This window comes from Sminthopsis crassicaudata, chromosome 3, assembly GCF_048593235.1.
Source record: "Sminthopsis crassicaudata isolate SCR6 chromosome 3, ASM4859323v1, whole genome shotgun sequence".
Taxonomy (NCBI): Eukaryota; Metazoa; Chordata; class Mammalia; order Dasyuromorphia; family Dasyuridae; genus Sminthopsis; species Sminthopsis crassicaudata.
In genome coordinates, this window is record NC_133619.1 from 295,242,899 (window position 1) to 295,270,840 (window position 27,942).

General features: G+C 33.3%; 1 long non-coding RNA gene across 2 annotated transcripts in view; it reads left to right on the forward strand.

Annotated features, from left to right (window-relative positions):
• LOC141561413 (uncharacterized) overlaps positions 1 to 27,942 on the forward strand; it is a 184,035-nt gene that overhangs the window by 147,119 nt on the left and 8,974 nt on the right. For both annotated transcript variants that reach the window (XR_012488044.1, XR_012488043.1), the window contains one exon: positions 19,486 to 19,588. This is a non-coding gene — a long non-coding RNA (uncharacterized LOC141561413). The remainder of the gene's footprint in view (positions 1 to 19,485; positions 19,589 to 27,942) is intronic.

Genomic DNA, 27,942 nt, shown 5'->3' on the forward strand with positions numbered 1-27,942 from the left:
ACACATATATATGTATACACACAGACACATACACAGACATAGACACAGACAGATATACCACATACACACAAAGAGCTGACAGATATATAAGTAGTCAAAGACATAAACTTCTCAAAAGAATAGCAAACTATTAATAATTATAAGAACTATTGATTCAAGTTACCAATAACAAAAGCAAATAAAAAATAATTCTGAGGTTTCACTTCACATCTAAAAAAAACTGACAAAGATAAGAAAAGATAAGAATAATTAACATGCAAGACATGGTGGAAAATAGGCACATTATTTCACTAAATAGGTCTGTGAATTGGCTCAAGCAACTAGAATTGTACATTGGAATTATACTAAAAAAAGTGATTAAAATGTCCTAACCTTTAGCCCCCAAAATTTCAATGTTGGGAGTATACTCTAAATACACAACAGAAAGATACTATGTTGAATTAGACTATAACATTTAAAAAATGCTTATAATGTTGAAATGTTTACCTGAAGGTGGATAGCAGAGAGGATTACACAAAGGAGAGATCACAGGATTTGGAGTCTGAGGACCTGAGTTCAACCTTTCAAATTTATTTAATATGTAACTTTGGAAATTCATATAACTACTCTAGGACTCAGTTTTCTTATCTATAAAAGTAAAAGGTTGAATCAAGTAGCTTCTAAAATTTCTTATAGCTTTAAGACCATGATCTTAAAACATGGAAAAGTAGTTATGTATAAACTTTCTCAGTAGATTTAAATGGAAACTGCAGCCTGAGCCTTTCACAGATGTGGCTTACAGTATACTAATTGAATATCTTGTTAGCAAAGTGAAGTATATTAAACTGATTTATCATGACAAAAATGCAATGGAGTTTCAAAATTTGATAGGCTTATGGAAGAATAATCTCCTCGCAGTGAACTCACTCATTGTGCCCATTTTTTATTTAGGGAAAACGTATTTGTGAAAATTTTGCATTTTTAACAGGAAGTTCCAGAAAACTCAAAGATATATATATTCTCATATTCTGCCTTCTTTAATTTGCTTTGGACACTCTCATATTCTGCCTCATGTAATTTGCTTTGGGACTCTCTATACTTGATTGTGTGATATTATTTCAATAGGAAATGGCCATTTTGTTTCCCAAAATGTGATTGTATATTATGCTTCAAATTGGGGCTATTTTTCTATGATTTCCACCTCTGGCTCAAGCCTACCTCTGCAAATTATACTCAAATATTGAAAAATCTACCTGGTTATATGTTTTAATATTTTATTTTATTTTTTTAGTAACAAGGTAGAAATACTAGTACTAGTTAGGAATGGAAAAGAACATTGACAACACTGCTTGTGTATATGTATATGAATGCATTTATATATACCATATCTGCATAACTACTTTTTAATTCTACTCAGGGGTCAAACGGCATAAAATGGGTTGAGACATAGTGAGGTTTTTGAGAGAAAAAGCTTCCGACTTATAGATGTGTTCCCACATGTAGATCTCTCTATTAGTTTGACAATCTCTTATTTGTAGTTATATTCTCCCCTCCTCCCCAGCATAATTACATATCAATTTATTTGCCTTACAGCTACAGCTATAAATTGTCTTATTTCAAACAATGTTTTCACAAGAGATTTGTAGGAACTGATGTTCCCACTGCCTATATAATGTTCTTAATTCAAGGTGAACTAATATCTCTTGGGAAATTTACAAAAGGAGACATCTGTTTTTTATAATTTAAGGACTTAGATATACACATACATGACTAATAAGGGAAGAGATGAGGAACACTTTTTTCTTTCTATTGAAATACACTGATCTAGGGGAAATATTAATAAAATAAAGACTATATAAACAATAACTTTTTTCCTCCAAAAACTAGAAAGCATTCAAATTATCTATATATAAGATTACAGGAAAATAGTTCTAAAGCTAGAAGAAACCTCGAATCATTTAATCTTACTCCTTCATTTTTTTTTTTTGATGAAGAAATAGAAGCTCAAACGTGGTAAGGGACTTTCCTGAAGCTACATATATATTTTATATTTATTATAATTTATGAAAAGTGACAACATGGAACATTATTTGTTTTTTATTTAATCAATATAAAAGACACTTGAGAGTAAGCTTCAATTCCATAGCCAATTTGCTGTAACCTTCATTCTAAGACCTATTCTCTTTCCCTTTCTCTGTAAAATTCTCTTCTTATCTCTTTTGAATTTCTTCTTTATGTATGGAGATATGTAGGGAAAATGAGGAGAAACAATAGAGAGATATAGATTAATAGAAGGGGTGAAAAAAAAAGAGGGAGAATGAAAGAGAGAACGAATATAGACACATATGGAAGAATCGGGAAAGAAAAGAAAAAGAGAATAACAGAGAGAAGAAAGACAGATACAGGAGTGGAGGGAGAGAGAGAGGAAGAGAAACAAGTGGTAAGGAAAGAAATAGACAAAAAATGACTCACAAACAATAAACCAGACAGACAATGAGAGGACAGGTTAAAAAAAGTCTTAATGAGAGATGGAATGGCCTTTACCAATTAGTGTTATTTGGTGGCCATATATTTATCATGTCGTTTAGGGTACTGTCATTCATTACAAATTGTTCTTAGTCACTACTCATAGTAGTGACAACTGCTTCAATCCTTAAACTTTTACTCTATTTTCTTTTTTACATTAAAAATATTTTTAAGTTTACATTCTTTCCTTTTCATCGCTACCTACCCCCAAATTGAAGAAAGTAAGAAAAACAAAACCCCTCTTATGTACAGTCAAGGCAAACAAATTTCCCTTATTGATCATGTTAAAAAAAAAAAAAAAGATTTTCAATTTGCATTCTGAATCCATCACCTCTCTATCAGGAGATGGATAGCATATCCATTCTACTTTGAATGGAGTTATCAGGGGCCAGTTAGTTATAGGAGAAATTTTTCTTTATAGTAGATCATTTTCCCCTAGTAGGCATCAGATAAAATAAGGGTAGGATTGATCTCTGGGTTCAAGATTCCATAGCTATAAAATGAAGAATTTGGCTTTTCTTTCTTTAAAAATGGATTGTGTTGTAGATATTTTATCACTATTATGTATAAAATCCAAAAATTGAGAGGAAGACTCAAGTAGGATTATAATAGAATAAACTAAAGAAAACAGTAATGAATTGTAAAGAAATCTGTCATTAGTAATTCAGTAATCAGTGAAAGGTATTAATGGTGGTAAGGGAGTATGAATGTTTCCTTTTTTCCTTGCTACTCTCCTTTCAATCAATCTGTGCATATATAAATATATATCAAAGAAATGCAAGATTGTTTTTTATTTTACTTTTTTCCTGAGGGAGAGTCATATTGGAACACAAGCAGGTGAGGGGAAATCAGGAAAGGTTTTATATACAGGGCAATACTTGAAACAAGCCTTGAAGGAAACTAGGTAGAACTAAGAAAAAACTATATTCCAGTCCTGGGGGGCAGCCTGTTCAGATACATGGAGAAGAAAGGTATTGTCACATGCGAACAATAGCAAGAGGTCCAATTTGAATAGGAGAAAAAGGGAATGAAAGTGAGTAATACATAACTGGAGCCAAGTTATAAAGGGTTTTAATGTCAAAGAGAGGTTGGTATTTAACCTTATAAAGAATTGGAGAACCACTGAAATCTATATCTATCTATATCTGCCAGTATAAATGTAAATATACTTATCTATATTTGTATTTCTTTTTTCATTTTTCCTTGATATGTGATTTTAAAAATATGGGAAATTCTTAGTGTGGGAATTTTATTTATCAGTGTAAATCAGTGACAACTCATTTGTAATTTAAAGTCTTAGCATTGTTTAGAGATACAGTATTGAAAGATACAGTATTTGTCTAGAATCCCATTGTCATCATTGACAACAATAACATTTATTAAGCAGTTGTAACATGTTAGACATTTTGCTAAGTGCTGAGAATGTAAAGAAAAAATAGTTATTATGTATCAGATATAAGACTTGAACCCAGTTCTTTCTATTGACAAAACTAGCTTTTTCTTTATTGCTATTTTGTCTCTCAAAAAAAGGCTTCCAGATGCATTGAAAGTATCAGAATAATAGTGCTTCATTTATTCAATTGGTACAAATCATTACTTGCTCTGAGTGAACAGGGATTTGTAAGATGCAGTTACTAAAACCGTTGAGCTATAGAATTTATCAAGTAGGCATCCCATGGAACCTTAATATATTTGATTGATGATGACAATGACAACATGTCTTTCATGAGTGTCTAGAGTCTCTGTGCCAAATATGCCATGGACTCGATGGTAATCTAAAACCTGTGGGAGTTTTTTTTATCTTTGGAGATGTAATACATAATAGCAATTCTCCTGAATTTTCTATTTGGAGAATGATTGGGTACACTCTGGTGGTTTGAGCAGCTGTTTTAAGTGGTGTATCATCTAGTTCAACAGAAATCCCAATCCTGTGGGAATCTAGATCAGCAAATGAGTGAACCTGTACAATGGCACTATGTATAGGAATATTCTGTCTGCTCGACTATAGAATGATACTGTTAAGTGGAACAAATCACTCCATAGTCATTTAATCTAAAAAAAAAGTAACTGATGCTGTTATGGAACAATCCATTGTACATTAGTTATCAAGTTATCATATTAACTTATTCCACAGCTTGGCAAAGTTATGTGATCATGCTTCATTTTATCTAACAACTATATTCCTGAAAAGTTATATTTATAGAAAATTTGGGCTAGAAGGAGCTTTAGAAGCCATTTTGCTCAAACTATTTTTTTACTTGAAGGAATTGAGGTCAATAAAGTTAGGTAATAGTCTGGGTTAATGGGATTATCGATGTAGAATTGAGAGAGATCATGGAGACTATTTAATTACTTCCCCCCCCCCCGCCCCTCCCTTTATTTTACAGAAGAACAAAATGAGACCCAATGCAATTTCTCTAAGATTTCATAGGTAGTTAATAAGTAAGATAAGTAGCTAAGATTCAAACACAGAGTCTCTGACAATAAATCCAGGACTTTTTCACACATTTAGAAAAAATGTACAAAGCTTGCATTAATCCTTCCATGAAGTAAAAAAAAAAATAAAAAAAAATGGATATAGTAGATAACCATTTCCCAAAGTATATTTGAAAAGTATACATTTTCATATATGACATTAGTTTTTCTTAAAACAAAGAATATTTGTGTATGGTATAGTACAATATGCTTTATAGATATTGCTTAGTCTTTGAAATATAAGCCTACCTTCTTGATAAAATATAAAATATAAACACAGCTCTATAGGGTCAATTGAAATATTTCACTAGCATTTTTAAACTTACATTCTGTTAATGTGTTACATTTGTCTCATTTAGCCTCTCTTTATGGGAAACTGGGTGGTGGTATAATGAAGAAAGTGCTGACAAAGTCAGAAGACTCATTTTCCTCAGTTCAAATACAACCTCAGATATTACTTGCTGTGTGACCCTGGGAAAAAGTCACTTAATCTCTTTGCCTCAGTTTTCTCATCTGTAAAATTAGCTCAAGAAGGAAATGGTTAAACTACTTCAGTATCTTTGAGGGACACAAATGGGAACACTGAATGCCATACAGCTAAAAACAGCTAAACCACAACATAGCTTTTCTTTAAAGATTATCTCTACCTTTAAATATCCTCCTTTGTCCTAAGAATTATTTAGTAGACAAAAATTCTTCTTCCTTCTTAAACTCTGGGACAGTAACAGGAAATTATTTCCCTTATCTTTGTCTTTTCCTTGGAATTGATTCAAAACCAGAAGACTTTGTTCTTGTAAATTGGATTAGAATGCTGTTAATGGATATATTTTCTGCAGAAATAGTGCAGGATGTCAAATTTGAATTACATTTTTTGAGGGAAAGAAATAACATGGTCTTTCTACACTGCAAAATCATCACCTGTTGTTCCAGCTAGGTGATGACACTTAAATTCTAGCTTCAGTAATTTTAAACAATGCAACTACAATGCAGAGAAGAACACATTTACTCACAGCCTCCTGCTCAGATCTCAGCAGTAAGTACAGTTTTCCCCAAATGTTGTTTTAGTCATTAAATTTTTCTGTCCATATGAAAATATCTTAGTTATTTTAAATATGCCAATTTAGAGAGTAAACAAATAAGTTACCTGGGAGATTCTATTTTTTATAGATTGGGTGATTAATAGATATTTGAAAGCTGCATTCCTGATGCTTTGAAATCTGTGGTGAGTGCACCTGCATTTTTAAGCCTGGATGCTTAATGAAACTGTCTGTTTGCACAAAAGAGGTACAGCTTAAACTGCTTCAAGTATTTCATCATAATGAGGTCCATGGCATGCTGTGATATTGCAGCAGGAACACTCTGAAGCCAGACACATCACGCAGCCATGCAGATTTCCACATCTACAATGACTCCCATAAAACATTCCTCAGGGTTTTAGTATTTGTTTAGGAACAGTAATCAAGTGGCAATGTTAACAATATGTGACTTGTGCTAGAAACTAGATTAGACTTCATTCACTCATTCAGTGTTTAAGTATTTATTGAATACCTATTATGTATAACTCATAATGCTAGACAATCATACAACAAAACAGGTCCCAGCTCACTAAAGGCTTATAATTTAGTAGGGGAGATGAAACATGTTCAAATAATCACAAGATATAGAAAATGATATATAAGAGATACAATGAAGTGTTAGAGGAATTCAGAGAAGGAAAGATCAAGGAAGTCTTCCTGGAGGTTGAGTTATTTGAGTGGGGACTTGAAAGGCAGGATTTTGACATGCAGAAGTTGATAGGAACAACAAGAAATGATACAGTGTGGAATCCTCTAGAAAATAGAATAATAAATAGTTTTCCCTAATTGGAATTTAGGGAATGTTTCAGTCAATAGTGGAAGACAAGGCTAGGTTAGAAAAGTAGATTGGACTCACATAATTTACCTCTGTAGACACATGTTAGGAGAACTTACCTTCGGTTCTCTCTAGGTAAACCAAAGAAGAAAGTTTTTGTTACCCGCTATAAGCCTGGTTGTCCATTGTTGTTTAATTTAATCCTTGTTTCAGTTGTATCTCTTTATGACCCTATTTGGAATTTTCTTGGCAAAGAGACTGAGGTGGTTTTCTATTTCATTCTCCAGCTCATTTTACAAATGGGGAAACTAAGGCAAATGGAGTTAAGTGGCTTTTCCAGAGTCACACAGCTAGCGAATATCTGTGGGTGGATTTGAATTCAGGAATATGAGTCTTCCTAACTTCAGATCTAATATTCTATCCCACTGAACCACTTAGCTGCCCCAAACCTGATTGTTTAATAAGTTAAAAAAAGAAATAAAAAACCAAAAAACCAAAAACAAACAAAAAAAACCTCAAAAAACAAAACAAAACAACTCCCTTCCCCCCAACAAAACAAAAACCAGAACTGGGATTTTACTGGTATGGGGAGCTATTGGTACTCCTTCTATCAATGGAAATAGACAACTTGTTATGCAATTTATAGTCTTAAAGAATCATTTAGACAACTGAGAAGTTCAATAATTTGCTAAATGTAACAATGACTATCAAAGATGGGGCAGTGAAGTGACCCCACAGATAGAAGGTTGGGCCTGGAGTAAGGAAAACATAAGTTCTAATACAGCCTTAGATAGTTTTTAGATATATGACCCTCAGCACTTAGTCTCTGTTTGCTTCAGTTTCCTTTGTAAAATGAAGGTATTCTGCTAATAGCACCTGTGTTCCAAGGTTTCTGTAAGGATTAAAATAAGATAATAATTATAAAGTGCTTCATAGTGCCTGATATACAGTAGGTGCTATATAAATGTTATCATCAGAACTTGGACCAACATCTTTTTGATCCTAAGATCAGTTTCTTTTGATTGCTACCCTTGAACTAAGTGCTTTATAAAGTTGCATTTCATAGACATACATAATTTATATCATCTATTGGCTGTATTGCTTTTATTGTTCTCTTTAAACTTTTTTTTTTAACCCTTTGAACTTTGTTTTAATTTAAAATTTTTTTTTTTCTTGAAACATCATGGCCTAGAGGTAGGGAATATTGGAATTTGAGGCCAGAAGAATTGTATTTAAGTGCTGACTTTTTCATTTATTAGTTGTATAATTTTGTGTAAGTCAGTTAAACTCTCTGAGTCTTAATTTCTGCTTCTATAAAATTGGAATAATAAATCTTGTGCTACCTTCCTTTCAGGTCATTGTAAGGATCAAGTGAAGTAATAGTACAAAAATATTGTATAAATGTAACACCATGGAACCTCTGCAGAGCCTAGGGAGAGTGAAATCTCATGTTGTCCATCTCCCATTAAGGAATCTCTCTTAGTTCTAGATCCAGACTAAATTCAGTCTCCAAGGAGCCTAGCCTCTGAAGAGAAAGGTCAGATTCTTCTTAAACTCTCTGGGATATTATGTCCTTATTTCAGAGTCCCTGGGAGAATCACTTAAAAATTTAAGTTTGGATTATGTCTAATGTCTCCTCAAAACAGAGGAGTGGAAAGGTATTCAATGTATAAGACAGAACAGCTACAGGACAGGAAGAACATGACCTGTTGCCATGTGCCCAAAATTAACATTTCTGTAGGGGAGAGCAAGTACCCACTCCTCATAGGGAGAAGAAATCTGCCATTCTATAGCAGCAGTATCAAGCTCAGATAGAAATATTATCTACTTATCTGTACATAAGGATCCCTGTAGGCCACATATTGACTTAGCTTTAAAATGTAATATCTATTTTTTTTATTCTTATTTATTTTGTTAAATATTTCCCAATTACATTTTAATTTGGTTTGGGCTACACTCAGGAATGTTGTGGGCCATGTATTTGACATTTCTGTTTTAAACAATCTGGAGAGATGAAGAAAAAGAGAGACCCAGAGTGGGGAGTTACTTCTTTTAAGTTCCATTGATCAGGCAATTCTTTTTGGTACTGTGCCCAGCACTCTTTGACAAGCAATCTGCCTCTCTCAGCATACACACACACACACACACACACACACACACACACACACACACACACACACACACAGGTTAACTGGTAACTGCACATGATTCTGCAAGTTGCCAGGGTAACTAACACATGTTCATGGGATGCTCTTTGTAAACTCATGTTTCATAGGGTATATTTTAATTTCATGCTACATAAGTAATCATGTAAATATATTGCTTGTTGACATAAACTTGAAAGGAATATTGAAGAACAAGACCATGGTGAAACAGAACATGAGTCTTTTCTGTAAAACTACTTACTCTAAGAATATTTGGTCTTACATTTAGATTTTGAGGTTTGAATTCTATTTCAAAGTGTAAATTTATATGTTAGGAAAATTTCAATTTGCTATTAATAATTTTTTTCTTTTCATGAGAAACTTACAAAAATGACAAGTTGGTTAATAGCATGGCATATGCTCTTCATGAAACATAAGGGGGAGAAAGAAATTCTACATATGGAGAACACCCACTATTTCTGCATCATCAAGTATTCTCCCTTCTCCAACTCCAAATTACTTTTTATTTACGTTTTATGTATGTTTGTATATAGTTATCTGTTCATATTTTTCCTTAGCAGAACATAAGCTTTAAAACATAGATTTTATTGATACCTTTTGTTTTTATATAAGCTGTTTTGCCATATCCCGCTTTCTCCTCTGTCTCAGAGATTTATCTCTTGTAAAAAAAGGTTTTTTAAAAAAAAAGTAAAAGAGAAGAGAAATATTTAATAAAAACCAACCCCCAACACATTGAATAAATTTCAGCCAGTCAGCTTAAATGTTTTTTAAGCCTTTACTATGTGCTAGGCGCTGTGTTAAGCACTGATACAAAGAAAGAAAAAAAAAAAAAACAATTCAAAGAGCCCTCATATTAATAGAGGGTAACAATACATAAAAGAGGCTAAAAAATGTTCTGGGAGGTTTTTTGCCCATGGTGTGACAAAGTCATGAAGAGTATAGCTGGATGGCAAATGAAGAGTTGGAGGATCTGGGAAAGACTCTCTATTATCCACTCTCAATATGGAATGTGAAACAATCCTTGGACCTTACATTCTCCAATGCTTTGGATTGTGATAGGGGAAGAGTGAAGAATGAAGGTGTATCCTCATATTTTTTTCATTGAAGCCAGATTTGTTCTTTGTGGCATTGCAGGATTCAATTTCCATTGTTTTATGGTAGTTCTTTACATTTACATTGTGTATGTTGTTTTTCTGATTGCTTAAATTCATGAAAGTCTGATTCTTTGTGGTCATCATGCCATCATTTCTTACAGGACAGTGATATCCCCTTGCTTTCACTTCTATTTGTTTAGCTTTTAAAATATAAACTTCTTAATGTGGATATATAGAAATGGGTTATGACGTTTCTAAACTGCTATAGGAATATAGAGAAATGACCCTAACTTCTTTTTGTGCTGTTGCCTAGGGGCAGAGCTGAGGGCTGGGCAGAGCTGAGGGCTTATGTAAAATCAATAAATAAATGAAATTCATCTTTAGTGTTCTCTCTTTTCATCATCATTTTCCTCAGTTCTGACATATTGACCCTTTAGGCCAGGGGAATTCCATATATTTGCTTTGGATCTACAATCTAACTCACTTTTAGAATTCAGATTAAATTTTTTTTCAGCTTTTAAAGTAAGTAAGAGGGACAGGGTAGGAGAATTATAAGAGGGATATTATAGTACCAGATCATAATAAATATGTCCTTCCCTTATTTGAAGAAGCCTAAAACCAAGCTTTCAAGGGCAAACTCAAGAAGTTGGAGAAGTGCACTGGGCTTCACAACTGATAAATGGTATTGTTTCATGCCATAACCTTCAAATTATTCAGGAGAGGCTGTGTGGCACTCTGGGAAGAATGCTGCATTTGCCATCAGAGGACTTTGTTTCAAATCCTGACATACTTCTTTAATTTCTGTGTGGTCTTGAAGAAGGCATTTTGCCACTCCAAGAATTCTCTCAGTAATAAAAATCTGGGGTTAGATTAGATGACTTCTAAAATCCCTTCAACTCTAGACTTGTGAATCCTGGTATGCTAAGATATCTTTCATGAACTTGAAGAATGAAACTTATTTCTATAAGTTTGGGTAAAATTATGCAAAATATACTAGAGTCTACCATGAAGTGGATGGGCACTATGATGACCTGGATCATTCTGTTAAGATTTGCCTTTGCATCGTCAGAGGGAGAATTTTTGGGCAGCCCTCAAATTATACTTTAGAGGTGACTGCGTATTCCATTCTGAGGGAAACTGGCACTACTTAGCATTTATATGGATTCTGGGAACATCAGGCACCAGGGGTGTAAAAAGTTTAAGTTGATGCTAGTCAAGCAATACGTTAACAATTTTGGGGCAGTAGCTAAGGTAACAAGACAGCTTCTGGTAAAATGATCAGATGTGAAGGTCACTGAGGTTTTGGCTTTCTAGTACAAATTTGAAACTCATGAGAAAAATGAACAATTGCTTCTTTCTAAGTCTTAACAAGAGTACAATAGACATGTACTGCCATTTTTCTCCCTGCAATTTAGGTAGTTCCTTTGCTCTAAGTAGTGACGGTAATCAGAATTTCATCTTTTCATCAAAGAGGATTTACCATCACATAGCAGACTCTTTGTGAAGGAAAGGAAATGTTCCTTGGATTAAAGAGCAATTTTCTATGGATGGTGATTTTATACTCTAATCAAACTAGCTGAACTTGATCAAAATACAAAGTGGACCTGGTATTATTTATAATGCAAATGATAGGTTTCTTAGCATGGGCTGATTTAACTGAAAATTTGAGTTAATTATTTGGAGATGGACAAAGCTGTAATGAATGAATCAATCTGTCTATTAATTGACAAGCATTTATTAAATGCCTGCTATATGCCTGACACTATACTAACTTGGTAATACAGCAAAGTGAATGAAAAAGTTCATGCTCTTGAAGAGCTTACACTCCAAAAGAGAGATATGTATATATGTACAACATAAGTATATATACAACAAACGTTCAAGTTATGATACTTTTATTAGACAGTATACTGACAATGGGAGGACAACCAGAATAGGGATTAGGAAAGGCTTTATGTAAAAAGTGAGTTGAGTCTTGAAAGAAGGGAAGATAAGGCAACAGTGAATTACAGTTGAGGGGAATAGGGGTGGGATAGGATGTCTATTGGTGAAAAGACAAGAGAGATGGGAAATAGATTTATCATTATGTATGATAATGACAATATGGTAGGGTGGTAGAGTTCATGGAAAGAAAAGAGGCTTTCTAAGAGGCTTAGAAAGGTAAGAATAGGACAAACTAAAGAGCTTTAAATGCTAAATAGATTTTATATTTGATTTTAGTGTCTATAGAAACTAAGGAAATTTTTGGGTAGATGATTTAGTCAGACTTGCACTTTAGGAAAATCGTTTTGGTACTTTGAAGTTGTTGCTCCATTTATGGATACTTGGCCCTCCTCCAGAATTTTCTCCCCCCCCCGCCCCCTTGGTTTTAACTCCTTTCCTTCTTATCTCTATATTAATCAGATAGTAGTATCTGTTACTGGGCAGAGAGATGGCACAGTAGATAAAGTACTAGGGCTGGAGTCAGGAAGACCTGAATTCAAATAATCTATAAGATGATACCTGGAGAATGAAATGACAAATCAGTCCGCTATCTTTGCCAAGAAAATCCCAAAAGGGATAATGAAGAGTCTGACATGACTAAACAGCAATAAAGTATCTACTGTTGTTTTGTAAATACTTTTTTGCATCTTCAGAGTTCTATTTACAATCTTCTTTTGGTAAATTGTGGGGGGAATGAGAAGGACAATAAATCACATAGCCCTGTACTTCAGGCCATTGGATATCAATTTGTCTTGTCATTCAACAAAAGTTCAACTAGCCACAATAAGACAACCCATTAAAATAATGGTTGGATAATTCATGATGATTGACAGGCCATTTAGTCAACTGGGGACTGAGGGAAGCAATCTGTTTCCCCATCATTATTTTTGTTGTTCCATTAATGCAAAATTCTTGCTGCAGCTCTGACAATAGAGACATTTAAAACAGTCTAACTGTAGGTAACATGTTATAATAAATTACTGATTGTATTTTGCAGTACAGGTAATTTGCACAGGTAATACTTGTCTCATTTGATCATCATGGGCTCATGTCTCAGGATGTCCACTTATCAAGTATTTGATAAAACATCTGGTAAGTAGGCCCATAAAGCTGATCTACTATAAAAAAGTGCCAAAGAGATCCTAGCTTTGCTATTTATTACCTCCATGACCTTAAACTTACCTCAACCCTTTGGGCTCAGTTTCCTTATTTGTAAAATGAGGAAATTGGAATAGCTGAACTTTCATGTCTCCTCTAACTTGAAACTGAAATAAATTTATGGATCACATAGTTACTTGGGGGTGGGATGATTGCTTAATTCCTTTGAATAGGAATAGATTTATAATTCAAATAGAGAAGCAGGAAAACCCGGAAGAGTCACATAAATGAAAATGTAGGTAGAAAGAAGTCATGGGTTATAGGATCATAGATTTGGAGGTGAAAAAGACCTTAGCGACCATTGGCTCCAAACTGCTGATAGATATTTCAAGAAACTTCTTTCTGTACTATAAGTGGTCCCAATTCTATGCTCTTATACCGCAAGGAAAAACCATGTTATTCTATGTTCATTAGTCCTTCAGCTAGCTTGACTGTGACCCTTCTAGGTATCAAAATTTGAATAGCATTTGAGAAGCATGTTTTATTCCATACCTCCTCTGTTTGTTCTTTGGGGGAAGAGAGGAGAGAACAGCTAATAGGGTTAAACAATTTAACTGTATCTGTTCCAAAATTTTGAGTTCAAGGTGTGCCTATGACTTGGTTGTGGGAGATCTGAGAGTAGAAGAAACTGTGAGCACAGTTACCTGATATTTTTAAAACAAATAATGATTTTATTCTATTTTATTGATATTATCTCTAGAGTAAATAAAACAAAGGTTATATACATTAGCATGGTTTTCTGTATAATTTTTTAATATTAAGACAAAAGTATCTGAAATAAAAATAGTGAACTAATTCAATTAGTATTTTCATTTAATCCAAGAGGATTTGTGATTTTGTTAAATACAAATTCATTTATTTGACCACTTTAAATGTCATCAGTATTTTATATAATTATTCAATTGCCGAAATCTAGTTCATTTGCCTTAGGATATAGTTCTGTAAGATCTACTTTGTTTCATTCAGTTTCTTTCCCTCTACTATAAAAAGAACCATGTGATATAGAACTTTAAAACATTTGACTCCATTATGCCTTGCTATTGTCACTAGGTCTTAATGAAATGCAGTTGAATGAGAATGGAAGAATTTTTCCTTTTGATTTGGGAGGGATAGAACCAGTCTGATTTGATAAATCTTTACTGACTGTGATCCTTAAACTAATGAGCTAAGTGGCTGTCACCCAGCAAAAGGAAGAACTGGGAGAAAGAGGTTATCAGTTCTCTGGAAACCATAGAGATGTTTGCATTTCTTCAGAGCTGTCTGGCATTAAGTAGTATACACAGTCATAAGAGGGAGCAAAAAAGCCTCTTAGTTTTTGCACTTAATGGTAAATAGGCTCAGACTGGTGGTTAGCAGTGCCCTCTACTGGTTAAAAAACTTTAATATTCAGTATAGACAGATTTTATGGGCTATGTACATTTTGATGGGATTTGTGAAGCATTACAGGGACTTTTTTAAAAAAAAAGTTTAATTTCTGTGTTTTGTTTCTAGATTACCAACAGATGCATATTACTTCTTTGTCAGATATTTCTTGCAAAGAAATAAAGGTGTTAACTAAATGTAATATTGTGATGTTATTTGAAAAATTATACAATATTTCATATCTATCACTCACTCACTCCATCTGTTTTTTTAATGAATAGAAATATTATTTTCCTCCCATCATCCCTCCATTGGAAAAAAATAAAAATAAATTTCTTATAAAAATATGCATATTCAAGCAAAAAAAATCTTCAATGGTTTTGTATGTGTAAGAAAGATTCTGCACCATAAAATGATCATTTTTCTTTAGAGGATGGCATGATCCATCATCAGTCCTCTGGAATCATGAATATTCATTATATTGATCATAGTTCTCATAGCTTTCAAAATTGTTTTGAGAACTGGTATTGTTTTATACAGATTATTTTATTGGTTCTGTCTATATCACTTTGCCTTGTAGTTCTCTTCCCTCTTCATCCCAACTTCTTGGCTTCTCTGACTTTTTTCATGTCTCAGCTAAAATCCCACCTTCTTCAAGAGGACTTTTCCAGACCTTCAGTTCATATAGATCTTGCCATATCTTTTCAAAATCACCTATTTTCTCATTTCTTACAGCACAATAGCACTCTCTCACATCCACATACCACAACTTATTCAGCCATATCTTTATTCCTAGATTTTTCTGTTAGTTTCCAGGTTTCCTGCTATCATAAAAAAATCCTAGTAATAGTTCTATACACAATTTCTCATGCAATACAGACTTACTTCTTGTAAATCTTTGTTTCCTCCAGACTATGCATTATAGCTTTCTCTCGGGCTTCAGACATTCTCACAGAGAAGAATTCTTCATTTAATACCTAAAAGAGAGCAAAAAAAAATCCTTGTTCTATTCTATGAATGCGGGGGGCTTGAGAAGGTTGCAGTCCATAGTCTGAGGGAGATAAAAGACCAGCTCTCAAGAATATGTCATGACAGAATTATAATATAATTAGAAAATTGAAGTTGGTCCTTTGCAATAAGTATATGGTTGCCTACATAGAATTACATGAGAGAGGTTATAGGACTTAACCTACAAACTCTTGCCATGGAGGTATTTTTCCCTCTTATAAGAGGGCCTACATTTATGTATATATCTATTTTCTAGATAGAAAATGTGATCAATTGGACCGGGTATTGTGACTTATCTGAACTTTGGATATTTGAGAGTTTCTAACACAATGCTGATTATACAATGAACACTAAATATATGTCTGTTCAAATAAATTGAACTGGTCTGCACATTCTGTAGAAATCAGTTTTGAATAATTTATTATTATGATTAATTTAAATACTTTATTTCTAATCTGAAATGCAAGTTTCAAAGATATTGAAATCAAATCTATGACTACAATGCAATGATGAAGTAGTAAGGGAAGCTAGGCAGTTTGAAATTAAAGGCAGGTACAAAGATCATCCATCCCATTAATAACTTCCTTGTGCCTTGTAGACTTCTTTTCATCCACCTTCTGGCTTTTCTTTCAGCTTTTTCTTTATCTTTCAGCTAAAGTCTTACCTTCTGCAAGAAACTTTTCCCAGCCCTTCTTAATCTTAGTGTTTTCTTTCCGAGATTAATTTCAATTCATCCCGGATATGTCTTGTTAATACATAGTTTACATATTGTCTTTCCCATTAGACTGAGGTTCTTGAGGATGGGAACTATTCCTCTCTTCTCCTCCCCTCCCTTTCTTTCTCCCCTCCTCCTCTCCTGTCTAGTCCTAAACTCTTAGTATGGTGCCTACAGCATAGTAGGTACTTAAATACTTGTTAACTAACTTTGGCCTACCAGATTAACCTCTCTGGACTTCAGTTTTCTTCTCTATGAATTAAGGGGACTAGAATTTCTAAGGTCCCTTCCAGCTCTAACAATCTATTGTTTTAAGGAATTAACTTATAAAGACTTAAAATGGAACATCTCTCAAGAATATTTGCATTTTAATAAGGGACTTGAAGATGAAAAACCTTGGAGACACAAAAGAATACTTGTCTGAAGGTAGCAGAATGACAGTTTTGTGTGGGAAGTTGCAGGCGGGCATAATATTCTCAAATCAAACTGTGTGGGTTGTTGCCTACTTTGTCCATATTGTAAAGATGACCTGGCTCTAGGCCCAGGGATTTTGGCATCTCAATTAGATGTATCAATTGTTGAAAAGTAGAGTTGAAGATGCTACAAAGAAGCTATTTCTGAAATTAAGGTAAGAGAGTGAGAGGTTGTATTTTAGAATATCTATCTGTCTATCTCTATACATATATATATATACATACTACATATGTGTACATATGTAAATATGTACACACATATAATATGTACATGTTGCATGTATGTGTGTGCATGTGTGAGAGTGTGTGTCTTTTGTTTCTCATTACCTAGGACCATGCTTCTGCTGAGACTTTAGATAGTTTATGCCATTTTCAGAAGTATAGCCATTTTGTAATGCAGTTCTTTGTCTTGTAAGATTTCAGTCTTTCTCAATCAGGATCTGAAGTTAGAGAAGGGTGTTAGTGAGCCTAAAAATTATAATTTTCTAATTTTCCTCAAAATTTTAGCCTTCTTCTTCTGAGCATGGTCACAGAAATTTAGGTGGTTGTGATTCTTATGATAAATCATAAATTGGTTAGACCCTGTTGTCATATAGTAATTTCTATACAGAAAATTCATAAACTAATCTGATTTTAGCTTTACTCACTTAAATACAATTATATATACAATATGCTAATACCTCACCTTTCCAAAATTTGATTACTTGAAAACCTCATTTATTTGTAATATAGTGAAGAACCAGGGAAATAAATGTAAAAGTCTTCTGAGTAGTTAAGATTGATGTCAAAGAGTTTGTACATGCAAAGCTTATCTATAAGATTTGGAGAAAAATTACTTTAGACCTTCACTTAGGACTTACTTGAATCTCATTCTAACTTGCTTTTTTATGTGGTGTCCTAGTACTCTACATAATAGAAACAGTCAGAAGAGTGTGGGGGAGATTGATATGTTGTAATGCGGATTATCTTGTGCTACTCATTGGAAAGATATGAAAGCAGAATCATAATGATCATTGGTTTAGAATATTGTATTTTTAATTCATGCTTTCATACTAAATGACTTCCAAGGTCCTTTATAACTCTGAAATTCACATCTCTCCCATAAGTCCCCTTTTCTCCACTTGCATAGCTACCACCCTAATTCAAATTCCATCACTTCTCATTTAGACTATTATGATAGCTGTCCTTGTCTCTTATTTTCTATCCTCCAATTTATATTGCCAAATTGATTTTCCAAATCACAAGTCTAATCATGTCACCCCTCTACTTAATGAAGTCCAGTGATTTTCTATTTTTCCAAGGTCAAATATAAACTGCTTTGCTTAGCATTTAAAACTTTATTCCTGGCCCCTTCTTATCTTTCTAGTATTTTTTATATTGGAAGTACTTTCCTCTATGTGTTGAAAATCAGTTAACACTGATCTCATATACAATATTCCATCTGTTCACTCTACCCATTTGCACTGGTTGTTTTCCATACCTAAAATGCTTTTTCTCTTCACCTTGAACTTTGGCTTCCTGGGTTTCATTTAACATTTAGTTCAAATTCTACTTTATATAAAGGACCTTTCCTGACTCATCTCCAAGATTTTGAGAAAAATACTCTACTCGCTAATAATAATTACTAATGTTCCTAATGATTATATAGACCATGAAGAATAGATAAAGTCCTGTTCGGCATATTTTGTTTAGGAGGACAGGGAAGCATGTGATATATTTTAGAAAAATGCTCATCCAAAATGGTTATTGCAAAAAAAATCACTTTTGTGTTTTAAATAGATAAATTCTCAATTAACTAAATCTTTGTAAAGTTTTTCTGCTAAGCTGCCAGAATATTTGAATTATTAAAAATTTTATTTAAAAAAATTAAATACAATGCATGGCAGCTGCCTTAATTTTGGTTGAGAGAGGATAATCTGAGGAACTAATTTGGCACTTCTTTAATGCTCTCTCATTAAAGAAACAAACAAATCCCAAATTAATGTGTATGGTGTCTGCATCCCCCTTTAATTTACTAAGTCAATGGATCAAAGTAATAGCTTTGTTGATTATTTATTTAATTACTTTACCTTGCAGTCAATTCTGGATTCTCTGCCATGAGCTAAATTTCTAAAACACTTGAAACAAGTATTTAAAGCATGGATTATAGTTAATGGTGTGACATGGCATTTCTGTTGCCTTCTAGACCTCAGAGGAAAGGGTTTCTTGTTTATAGATCTAGAATTGGAAGAAATAATAAAGTCATTCAGTCCAACTACTTCATTACATGTCCAAAGTTACAAAGGTAGTAGATGAGAGAATTTGGACCTGACTTCATATCCTGTACCACATTGCCTAGAATTGTCTTGTTTCTCAGAGACTTGGCCAGAAGGATAATTGAGAAAGGTTATGTTTAGCAGTGGCTACCTTAAGACATTCCTTACTGAAATCCTGAAGCTTTGGGTTATCCGTGTAACACAATGTCCTTCCACTACACTATAAAATTAACCACTTTTTCTGCTTATTCCTAAGGTTAGCCTTGGTCTTAATGTCTTCTGCACTTTAAAATAGTATATCACACATTTATGTAATAAGGAACTTTCTTTAAATAGGAAGGAATTCTACCCTTCCTTCTTCATTTTTCAAAATGTAATTGTGGTGCTCTCTCTCTCTTCTCTCTCTCTCTCTCTCTCTCTCTCTCTCTCTCTCTCTCTCAGAAGAAGAAGAAGAAGAAGAAGAAGAAGAAGAAGAAGAAGAAGAAGAAGAAGAAGAAGAGAAAAAGGAAGCAATGGAATAGAATGAAAATCTTCAGACCTGAAGGTAATAGAAAGACTATTCAGCAATCCTGCAATTTTATTTTGTAAAACATTTTTTTTTTTATTTTGCCTCCCTGGAAAGTGCATTTCTCAGACTTGATAGTTTCAACATTATAAATGAGATAATTCTTTTCTTTCTCAGTTTTCAACATATCCTTTGCCACGTACATTGTTTTAGTCGTGTAAATTGTTTTCTTGGTTCTGCTTATTTCACTCTGTACCAGATTATATAATTCTTTCCACATTTTTCTATATTCATATTTCTCCTTGTTTACAATGCAAAAATATTTAATTACATTCATTATATTCAAAATATGTTTAATCATTATCTAATCATTGGCCATCTACTTTGTAATCTTTTGCTATAGCAGAAAGTGCTGCTATAAATATGGGATATATTAGGGATTTTATTCTTATCAGCAACATTTTATTGATAAGCCTAATAGTGTCACAGAGTATGAATATTTTAATCCCATTATTTGTATAATTCTAAATTTCTTTCAAAAATGGATATGTTGACTCATAGCTTTATCAAGAGTTTTGCTAGTGGGTTTATCTTCCCATAATCTCTCCAACTTGGTCTTAAGAAATTTTTTCTTAGATGAATTTCTGTAGTTTATTTGACACCATTTTATTTTGAAATCTTGAGCTGATATTCATGAATAATATTGGTTGATATTTTTCTTTTTTCTTTTTCTATAACTTAGATATTACGACTATATTTATCTCTTTAGAGGATTCTGATGGGGTGCTTTTTCCTCAATTTTTCAATTTCATATGCATCATTGATGATATCTGCTTGGTCTTCTGTTAGTTTGATGTTATACTTTGGAAGATATTCATTTATTTCTTTTGTATAATTTGTTTTATTAGTATGTTACTGTGTATGGTAGTTTCTGATAATTATCTTCATTCTAATTTTTTTTGTGTGTGTGATTTCACTTTACTATTTTGTTGAATACTTTTTCTGTTTTAAAAAATCAGGTTGGCCAAAGTTTTTCAGTTTTATAATCTTTTCAAAGGATAGATTTTAGTGTTTATTTTTCTAGAGTATTTTTAATTTTCAATTTTTAAAATTTTAATTTATCTATAGTTTCTTTAATTTTAACATCTCATCTTCTGTGCTTATTTTGTATCTATATTGTTAGTCTATTAAATTTTTTAAATTGCATACTCAGTTTGTTAATTTTTTCTTATTTTGTTAACATGTTTTTGGGACATCATCATAATTTACTTTAAGATAATTATCAATTATTTCTATGATTTGTTCTTCAATGTACACATTATTAATTGTTCATTTTTTGAATCTCCGCCCTTGAGATGACTGTGGAAAAATAGGCCTGACTAGAAACTAAAACTTTACCTACAAGTTTGTGTTCCTTGAACTGATTACTATGTTTATTATATTATGACTTATAATTTTTTTTCTTTTCATTACTTTTGCTTTTTTATACTTATTTGGTGATATTTCTATACTCTAATACATGGTTAATTTATGTAAAAGTTCAATGTGGTGTTGAGAAACATATATCTCTACATATACAAATTACCTATATACTCTTTAGCAGTCCCATTTAAAATATGAATTACTTCTAATTTTTCAGGAATATGTTAAATTCTGTGTTTATCTTTCTGCTATTTTTGTCCAAAATTTGTAGTGGACATTAACTCTTCTGCTAGTGTGTTATTATGTCTGATAATTTAGTTAATTCTTTCTTTTCAAATTTAGCTGCTGAAGGTATATACAACATATCAATTTATTATTGATATTAGTTTGGGATTCATTTCAGTATAATGTAGTTTCATTTTTTATCTCTTTTTATAATATGAATTTTGTTTTTACTTTGCTGGCATGATTAAAAATCTTGTGTTTTTCTAAAAAAATATTATCTGATGGCCTATTTTGTAGTGGAAATTGAATAGGTACACATCAATTGGGAATGGCTGAATAATTCCTAGTATATGAATATAATGGAAAGTCATTGTTCTATAAGAAATGATGATAAGGCTGATTTCAGAAAAGCCTGGAAAAACTTAAATGAACTGATGATGATTGAAGTGAGCAGAACCAAGCAAACATTATAGTTCTCGGCTATCCATCAGCTTGGCTCAGCTACCCCAGGCTAGGGAGCCAGGTTAAAGAGAATGACTGCTTATAAAAGGCCTGTGAGGTCACACACACAGCCAACCAGTGAGAGCCGTCACCCATTACAAAGATATCTCAATATAGCCAGGATCCTACCCACAGGGCAGTCCTATATCCACAGAGATTACTTCTGGGCCGCTCAAAATCTCCTGTTGTGCTGTGCCCGCCCATTTAAAGGTCCCTTACAATTCCCTTCTCTTGTTTTGTGGGAACCACACATCTCATCAAGCTAAACTTTTAGCACCAGCTATAGTTCACTTGATCCATGAGATGACAGAATGTTATGCCCAAGGGGTACAAAGCAGCAGATCAGTAAAATGATTATGTGATGATCACTGGATCTTCTCAACAATGCACTGATTCAAAGAACTTCCAGTAGGCTTGGGATGGAAAATGCTATCCACATCCAGAGAGAAAACTGTGGAGCTAAATCTGGATGGAACACATTTTTTTTGCCTTTTGTGGGTTTGTTTATTTCCTTTATCACAATTAAAACAAATGCATTTTTTATTTTAAGTAATATTTTATTTTCTCAAATACATGTAAAGATAGTTGCACATATTTAACCTATATCAGATTGCTTGCTGTCTTGGAGAGAGTGAAATTTTGAAATACAAAGTCTTACAAAAATCAATGTCGAAAACCACCTTTACATGTATTTAATTTGGAAAAAATAAAATACTACTGAAATTTTAAAAATTACCTGATGCATAGTAAATTTTGTTTAAACCCTTTATTTTTATTCTGTTCATATAATTTTAAACCTTGTTGTTAACAAGCTACAGATGTTGAATTTTGTTATCTAATCCAATCTTACTCATTTTTATTTTCTTGGAATTTTTACTCCATTAATATGTAAAGATATGAAAATTAGGTTTCTCCTTTTTTCCTAAATTTTTTTTCTGAATTTGAATTTTACTTAAGTATTATTGTTCCTCTTTCCCAGTAAAGTGCTTTGTCTCTTCTATATATTTTTAAACTTAATCTACTTTAAGCTAACTCTATTACTAGAGGCTTTCATCTCTTTACTCTCAGTCTTACTTCCCCCCATTTTCCACCTCTTTTCCTAGTTTTAGAGTTTTACTTACATGATTAATTCCTTTTTTTTAAAGTCCTTTTGTCCACTTATGTTCACTTATCTATTTTTCCCCTCTTTTTTTCCTCTCTGTTTAGTAGTCCAGTAAAAAAAAAATCACTCCTTCAATCTTCCTTCTTTTCAAAATTTTTGTGTTTTTTCCCTTTTTCTTTTTTGTCCATTCCCTGCCCCCCCCCTTTTTTTTCCTATTTTGTCTGACTCATATAAGACTAAGTTTTTGCACAGAAATAGAGAGGAAAGAATTAATGTTTCAGGGCAGAAATTTTCCTTTGCCCTATTTTTTGTAGTTCATTACTATCCTCTCATCATGATGATGATAGGTAATATTTATGTAGTCCTTACTCTGTTCCAGACACAGAGTGCCAGGTAAATTCAAATTGTTATCTCATTTTATTTTCGCAACAACCCTAAAAAGTATATGCTACTTTTATCCCCATTTCACAGTTGAGAAAACATAGACAAATAGTGGTTAAATGACTTGCTCAGAGTCATATAGTAAATAAATGTCTGGGGCCAAAAATTCAGGGCTTTCGGATTCTAGGCCTGACACTCTATCCATTGTGCCTGCTATACAACTAGCTGCTTTCCTCATGATAAAATTTACCCTCACTTTTCATGAAATCTTCTATCTGAATCCATGCTCTCCCATTCTTTTAGATGTCAAATGCTTCTAAGAATTCTGATTTCCCTTATTTTGAGGCAGGATGCTTTGTATGGGGACCCAACATTTTCTCATTGAGTAATGGTGTCTCTATACACTTATTAAATACCTACAGATTATATGCATTATTAAGTTCCCATCTCTCATTATAGATGATCTCTATGGGAACGTCCTTCAGTGGGACTTCATCCTACCACTGAATTAAGACTTACATTTTCTTTAATTATATTTCAAGTCTTTTTCAGTGGCCACATCCATTCTCCTGTCTTTGCTTAGTCTTTTCAATTGTGAGGTCACAAGAAGACCTCACTTGGGGTTTTCTTGGTTTTCCAGTTCATTTTACATATGTGAAAACTGAGGTGAACAGGGTCAAATAACTTACCTAGGATTACACAACTAGTAATTGTCTGAGACCAGATTTGAACTCCAGAAGATGAATTTAGGCTTATGCACTTGGTCATTTAGCACATTCTCCTGAAGACCTTTATAGAAATATTCCCTTCATTGTTTACCATCAATTTGATTTGGTGATGTATACATTCTCTTTCAACTTATTCTTCTATTGTACCTCCAATTTTTAATATTTCCTCCAATTCTGCAGTTTAGTCCCCACAAAATGCTTTGATTCACTTGTAGGAAAAGTTTTAGTTTCTAGTGTTTCAGGCCTGTTTTTCCATGGTCATTTCAAAGCTTTGCTTTCATTCTTGTCTCTGTGTGAAATTTTAAAAAGAATATTTTGATAGTCATTTTGCTGTTGTTATTGATGTTGCTGCTGCTGTTTTTAATTCCATAGCTGTTTTTCTCTTTATACTCTTCCCCAACCCTGACTAAGGTAATTTATTTCATGATGTGCTTTCTTTGGTTACTAATATTTGTTTATCTTATTTAACGTTTCTAGCTTGTTTGGAATATACGAAAAGCAAATCATATCTTTCTTTTTTTTTGGAAGGAATGCTTTAAATGTATCTTTTATTAATGTCCATCTTTTCATGGATGAATAGTCTCAGCTTTTCAAAATATTGGGTTTTAATTTGAGTTTCTTTGATCTTTGGAAGATATTCCATTTCATTCTACAGTTTCTGAGGATACAAAATGATCTTTTATTATTCAAATTTCCTTCACTTTATATTTGAAGGTCTTTCTCCTGTTTACTTGCAGAATTTGTTGTTTGTCACTTGGATTTCAAAATTTAACCTCTATTTGTCTTAGAATTTGTAACGTTATAGTTTTTCCCCTCCTTGAAGTAATTTGTGGATTCTCTCAATTGGCACTTTGTTTTCTGTATTCAGAAATTCTAGGTCATATTCTTGTATCATTTTTTGCATTATAGTGTTTGGATTTCTTGATTTGTCATATTCTCCTGGGAACTTAGAATTATTAAATTATTTCTATTTATCCTATTTTCAAATATCTTTGGATTTCTCTGGCATAAAGATCATGATTTTAAAATATCATCATTATTGTTATTATTATTATCTTCTCTTTTCCAGATTGTCTTTCACTTCTGTAGATTTGTGTTCTCAATCATTTGTCTCTTTCATTTTTTGAAGGAGACATAATCATGAATCAATTTTTTTCTATTCTACCAACTATTTCTTTTGTAAAGATCATAATTCTTCACTAATCTCTCAAACAATTCAGAGACATCTATTCTTATTCCATGTCTCTTGGGTATCTGCCTAATCATAAACTGATTCATTTCCCTTTGTCTTCTTGAAATTTTTATTCAGAGATGTTTGGACTAGTTTAGATTTCCCTGAAGCCATTTTCTCTTCTATTGTTACTATATTCCCATTTAATTCATCAAAAATTTTAACTAAGCTTTTAAAATTCTCAGATATATGGTAATTTCCTTTCTCATCTTCTTCCTATATATTCCCCCTTTAACCTTCTGATTCCTTCTATTTTGGTTCCAAATCTCCTTAGAGTTGAACCTTCAAGTTGTGTTAGCCTCTTTCTACTTTTCATAGTCCTCAGTTGCTGCCTCAAATGACCTCTTGGGGGATAGGATTCACCTTAGCTGGATCCTACTCTTCTTTTCTTCAGTTCTGGTGGAGTCCCACAAACCATAAACCACATTGTCACCTCCTCCAGTTCCTTTTGTTCATAGCACTCTATTTGAGTATTGAGTATTATACATGATATTCTTGCAATCAGATCAAGTGCAGGGTGGGAGCAGAGCAGAGTTCTGTTGTTTGTTGCCACAAAATAATGAATAAGGGCAAAGGTAGTGGAAGTATTGTCCAATATTTCAGTGACAATAAAGAATTACAGAGTATGAGCCAGTGCCATCCTACTAAAGGAAAGGGCCTTATGGGTACGGGGTAGATGAATGAATTTGTTAGGAATTAGCATTTAGTTCCTCAGTTATTAGAAAAGATAGCTGAAATCAGTTTACCTTTTGTGCATAATTATTCTTTTGGGGAGTTTTATAATTTGTGAAGATTGGAGAAAATACCTAATTCTTCATCACTTAGGGAACCCAGATTACTGATATTATTTTTAAAATGATCAACATGGTTATTTTTGGTCTTAGCCCTCTATGAAAAGAGACTAAATAAAGATTGCCTCATGTTACTATTTACTTTCTCTGAATGAATTGCAGGAATTCTGCTTTATTTAGGAATTTCAAAGATGGCTAGGGAGTGAAACTATACAAATTAGAAGCTGTTGGATGACAGTGTTATAAACAATAGAGAAAAATGAAATTTATTCTAGGACCCAGCAGGTGCTCAATAAATATTTGTCAAATGAATTAATGAATTATATTATTGCTAAACAAACTAAAACTTTTGCCAATGAAGAGAGCTGGGAGATCTTGGAAACTTTCTTCTATTCCTGGCCCTTTCCCCCACTGACAGTATTTTTCAGTGGTATAGAAAGTAAAGAAGCCCATTGAGTTCTACAAGTAATTACTATTTAGCATTTATGGTTTCAGTGGAATGATTGTTTTCTCTGGAGTACAGATTGAAAACAGAAAAGCAGAAAGTCTAAATGATTTGGTCACAGGAACAAAAACCAGGCAGGGGTAAAATTGGGAACATTGAGGATTTATCCTTGCCCCACTGTACATGGATCCCCTTTTCTCCCTATGGGTTTTTTTCTCCTTATTTTGTTCTTTCTGAAAAATTCATGGGAGACTTAGAACTGAATAAAGAGTATTTTAGATGAATATGAATTGTGAGGAGGAGGGGTAAAAAGGACTAATGTCAAGATACTTGTCTAAGCTATTTGAAGTCATTGGACCATGGGATTTAGGGGTGAAATAGGATTTAGAGATCTAATCGAATTCCCCCCTTCTTCCTCATCCTCTTTTACCTTCTCATTCAACCATATCAAGGTTGTCATCAGCATTAGTATTACTCTTCCTCTTCCTCCTGTTCCCCTTCTTCTGCTTCCTCCTACTCCTCTTATCTAATTCAACCTCTCCTTTTACAGATAAAGAAACAATCCTAAAAATGTGATGTGGTTTGCCCAAGATCCTACAGATTGTGTTAGTGATGAGATTTGAATTTGATGTGGGTTAAGATTCCTTTCTGATTCCCAACCCCCATGAATTCCAATGGGATCTATCTGGGCTCTCCCAACCCCCATCGGATCTGAGCCAACTTGGGCTGTCCCAGTCCCCATTCTAATGATCTGCTCAGGTATCCCAACACCCACCCCAAGCACAAATAGTTCCTTATCTAAAAACCCATTGAATTTTATTCAAATTCTAACCTTGGCTGAAACCAGTCAGGAGCCAACCTGGGACTCCACCCACAGGCTCCTTTTAGTTTCCTACCAAAAGCCCCCCATTATAAAAGGGGGAAACTGGAGTCCACTCTTTGCAGAAGTCCCAAACATGGCATCCTTATGCCCGCCATGTCAAGGGTTTCTGCCCACCAGTGCCAGCCCTGGCCCTAGTGTCTTTTTACCTTTCAACCTTACTTCCAAACCCCACAATAAACCTCTTTCATCAATCCAGGTTTTTAGGTCTGTAAGGCCAGGGGACTCTTGTGCCACTACTAGACCTTATTTAACTCTGTATCCTTGTGCCGAATCCAAAGGGATTGCAGGGGGACTGACTCCCTGTACCCCAAACCTGCCACTAGACCTCAATTAAACCTAATTTCATTTAGATACTCCTTATCTAATTCTCATTAAATTCACATCTTTTAATTCCAGAGCCAATACTCTTTTGAAATCAGGTTTTTCCATTCCAAATAATAATGATTTATATATGGTTTTAAGGTTTACAAAGCAATTATCTGACAATAATTAATCTGATGAGGTAGATAATACAAGAATTATGATCACCATTTTATAGAAAAGGAAATGGCTTTGGAGAGGTTGAGACTTGTCTATAGTCATATAATTAATTTGTCTTAAACTCATTCTGATTCTGAATTTAGTGGCCTTATCATGCTGTCAAAAATAGGCTTGAGAAAGTGTAATATTTTCCATTCCTATCTC